Genomic DNA, 4,760 nt, shown 5'->3' with positions numbered 1-4,760 from the left:
TTACCTTAGCTCCGCCCTGAGTGACTGTCATCAGTGCTTCATTGTTTCACCGCCGGAGCAGATGTAGACAAGAATGACTCCTGAGCGATTGAGGTGTTCTGTTGTTGGATGTAATAATGAACAGCAGTCCTCGTTTACTCCCGACATCTGAGCCGCTGCAGACGCAGTGGATTACGTTTGTTTCTGAAGGGAATGTGCCCCGATCTACATAAATGCATCTATGTTCGTGCGAATCATTCATGATCCAGCCTCATCTACAGAAGAAGTGAGTGTAATGTTTTGTAATGAATCTTTGCAAATCGCCTTTCCTAATAATGTGCTAATTAGCAAGTTTCACGATGAATGCGGCTAAAGACGCAGTCCCTCAGAGAGCAGCTGGGAAGAGAGGGGCGGGGCCAGCAGAGCTCATTAGCATTTAAAGGGACATGCACCAAAACGGCTCGCTCTGAAAAGAGCTGTTTTTGACAGGGTAAAAAGGGGTTTTACACTACCGTTGAGAAATATTAACCAAACTATGTTACAGACTTTTCATTAAGACCCTAAAGAATCATATAAACTTGTGGAAAATGGGCATCTGATCCCCTTTAACATGAATTTATTGAGATCAGAAACACAATCTGACTGTGTTTTTGGTCAGGAGTGTCTGGCGCGCTGCTGTTGTCCTCTTTATGAACAGAACTGTGAGTTTTGCTCGTGTTCCTGCAGAAGCGTGATGAATCAGGGTGGGCTCCGGGGCCGGGCCCCTGCGGGAAGGTCGAGTCCCCCAGCGTCTGTGTCTGGGCAGCTGTCCCGGGTTACTCGTCTGACCCGAGCGCATCTGATTTATTATCGCGCACCTTTCTCCAGCAAACAGCAGAAACACTGATTTCTAGAGTCTGGCTTTCATGTGGAGCGCTTGAGCGTCGTGTGTTTGCTCATAAACGGCGTGAATGATCGGAGTGTATTACATCAACATTATTCCTGCGCTTTCTGGCCTTGTTGTGTTTGCGTTGGCTCGGCTGCTATTAGAGCAATAGTTACTTGTCTTAATATAGTTCGGCCCCCTGGTTCCGCTGTAGTCTTTGGACGTCCCTCCGCTGCCAATTACACACAATTATTAGAGTTCATGGCTCTTCTGGGCGTTTAGGTTAGGAAGATGAACGAGATGCTGATTTATATTCTCGCTCATGGGAAACGTCGCGTAGAAACCCACATTCGATGTTCTGCTTGAAATACTAATTTATTTATTTATTCTTAAAAATCTGGTGGCTGTTTCTCATTGAGGGTCATGGATGTGCATGCAGTGTTTCGACACATAGATGTGTTTTGGAAAGGCTTTTGTGTCGGGGTCATACTGACTCCTTCACTGACCCTCATTAGTCTCCATGCAGTTTGACAAAAATCAACACTTTGAAAAACAGCAAAGAGTCACGTGAAAAACAGAAACGCTTTAGTGTAGCTCGTCAAACACTAAAATATGAAAAAATACATGACAACTTTGAGCTTTTTCTTCTGAATCATCCCTGTGTATATATATACACACACATACAAAATTGCCTTTTTTTTACCAAATATATTTGGTGAAATATATTTATATAAATTTATTTTCATCTATATATATTTTTTTTTTCAAAAATATATTTTAAATGCTTTATATGCTTTAATAAAAATTTATAATAATTAATAAACATCAGCAAGGGACATTGCATTTTTATGACTGTCTATTTTTTTCAATGAATAAAAGCCACACATTTTTTATGTAATATTAAATCATTAACAATGATAAAAAATACATATATAAAAAATTATTATTCATTTAGTTTTGGTCTCTAATATGCTATTCCTTCCACATTTGCATATTTGCATAGGCTACTGAAAGACTGAAATTTTAATTTTTTTTGCCCCTGAAATACATTTTGAAATATATTTTGTTTTGAAGGTTGAAACTAAATATATTTTAAATTCACAATGTTCACAATATACATTTTAGCATATATTTAAAACAGATTTTGGCCAGAAAATGTGTTTATCTGGTTTTTATTTTTGGTTTGGTGAGGGGGGAGGGCAATTATGAGTCTGGTGCAGCACTGAAAACAAGTGTGAAAAAGTCCTTTTACCCACACAAAGGTTTGAAAGCCAGACTTTAAAGAAGTTAGAGGAAGTACTAAATAATAATGAACTGCATGGAAACCAATGCAGATCGACCCGCGACACCAGAGCCGTGGCCAGAGTTTCAGCACAGCGTTACGAGCACAGTGTGGAGAATTTATTTCCACCTGTTTTCTCTTGCACAAGTATTTTAATAATTCTTCAGACAGCAGAGCGTTCCCAGTCCTCGCGCGTTGTTCCCAGAGGAGCGTCGCGCGCATCAATCACAGCGCTCGGCTATGGGAACGCAGGACAAACACATGATCAGATGAGAGTTATTGTTTTGAAAACATGCATGTGAATGTGCTTTTGCTCGCTCTGGAATGTCCTGCTCGGCGCTCTGAGGTCACACTTTCACAAGCAATTAGCAAGAAGCTTGGACTTTCTGAAACGTCTCCAAAAGGTCTAATTGGAAACATTTGGTTAGGGCGCTCGTTAGAGCTCTAATGAGAGAAGACAGCAGTGCAGTAGGAGAAACAGCATCAACGCTCGGCTCCGAGTTCACCAGCAAACTCTATCACGAGCGCATTAGAATAATAACACTGGTGGAAATAAACCGCATGAAAGCACTTACACTGTCAGCAGCTGCGTGTTATTCTTCCAATGAAAAAAGACCCGAGTTAAGAGGAACACTTACAATAATATTAGTTGGTAAAATGCTGAAATGAGCGTATTCTGTGGAGGAACTGCTTCAGAGAACATGAGCTGAGATGCTCGTTTGTGTTGATGAACCTTCAGAGCAGCCCAAGAGCATGCTTCTACATTTACACTAAAATAACATCAATTATGGTTCGTTTCGAGGTCACATAATAGCTCATTTTCTCTCGGGTTAATGACAATGGGGAAAAAATAAATAAAAAGGAAATATATATATATATAAAATAATTATATAAATAGAATTAATTAAATTTTATTATACAATTTATAATCGTATATATGTATGTTAATATTGTTCATAACTTTATAAATCTTTAAAAATATGAAGTTATATATATTTCTATAACACTTTCACAAACAAATAAATGCAAGCAATTGACACAAAAATTTGAATAGCAAATTTGATAATTATATACTTTTAATTAATTAAAAATTATTATAAAATTAATTTAATATTATATGTATGGTAATAGTGTTAATAATTTTATAGTTATAATTATAATTAATGAACATTAATTATAAAAGTTGTGTTATATATATATATATATACACACTACCGGTCAAAAGTTTGTGATCAGAAGGGTTTTTAATGTTTTTACAGGAGTGTCTTCTGCTCATCAAGGCTGCATTTATTTGATCAAAAATACAAGAAAAAATGTAATATTGTGAAATATTATTAGGATGTAAAATAACGTTTTTCTATTTTAATATACATTAAAATCTAAGTTATTCCTGTGATGCGCAGCATCATAACTGCAGTCTTCAGTGTCTCATGATCTTCAGAAATCATTAATATGCTGATTTATTATCAGAGCTGGAAACTGTTGCTGCTTCATATTTGTTTGGAAGCTGTGATACTTTTTTCAGGATTCTTTGATGAATAAAATTTTATATTCTAATAACATTTTGCAAGATTACTGTTTTTTTCTGTATTTTTGATCAAATAAATGCAGCCTTGATGAGCAGAAGAGACGTCTTTAAAAACATTACAAGTCAGAAGACATCAGAATTTATTCAGTCATTAATTATCACATTATTGACCTGCTACTTTGGACCTGACTGATCCTTTTTTCAACACAAACTGCTGCAACAAACAGAAACAAAAAGTCAAGGCAGAGTTTGAAAAGAGATAAGAAAAATATTTATTTAAACTGACAGATACAAATCTAGTGCAAAACACACACACAATAAATAAAGTCACATATAAAGGCTTATGAAGCGCTAAAGTGTTAATAATCCAGCAATGATTTATTGAGAAGTAGCGCCACCTGCTGAAATCACACACATCTAACTGTGAGCGAAACCTGAAGGAAGTGAAATCAAGCGAGGTGTGTTTGCTGATGTTCAGGTGCTCATGGCCTGCTGGATCTGCCGGTAGACGCCGGTGCGCAGCAGTGTGTCTCTCTCCTCCAGCAGACGCGTCACGTGTTCATCTGAGCTCTCATTTACACACACCTGCGCCATCTCCCTCGCGCCACGCGGCTCCTCCTGCTGCTTCAGCCTGATCACAGTCAATCCATCCATCCATCCATCCATCTATCCAACAATCAATCCATCCATCAAGCAATCCATCCATCCATCCATCTATCCAACAATCAATCCATCCATCAAGCAATCAATCCATCCATCCATCCATCCAACAATCCACCCATCCATCCATCTATCCAACAATCAATCCATCCATCCATCCATCCATCCAACAATCCATCCATCCAACAATCAATCCATCCATCCATCCAACAATCCATCCATCCATCCCTCCATCCATCCATCCATCCATCCATCCAACAAACAATCCATCCATCAAGCAATCCATCCATCCATCCAACAATCCATCCATCCAACAATCAATCCATCCATCCATACAACAATCCATCCATCCAACAATCAATCCATCCATCCATCCGTCCATCCATCCATCCATCCATCCAACCATCCATCCATCCATCCATCCATCCATCCATCCATCCATCCAG

The sequence above is a fragment of the Sinocyclocheilus grahami genome, unplaced genomic scaffold, assembly GCF_001515645.1.
Source record: "Sinocyclocheilus grahami isolate Dianchi unplaced genomic scaffold, SAMN03320097.WGS_v1.1 scaffold1904.1, whole genome shotgun sequence".
Classification (NCBI taxonomy): domain Eukaryota; kingdom Metazoa; phylum Chordata; class Actinopteri; order Cypriniformes; family Cyprinidae; genus Sinocyclocheilus; species Sinocyclocheilus grahami.
The sequence above is the reverse complement of the archived record's forward strand: the minus strand, read 5'-3'. Positions refer to the sequence as shown.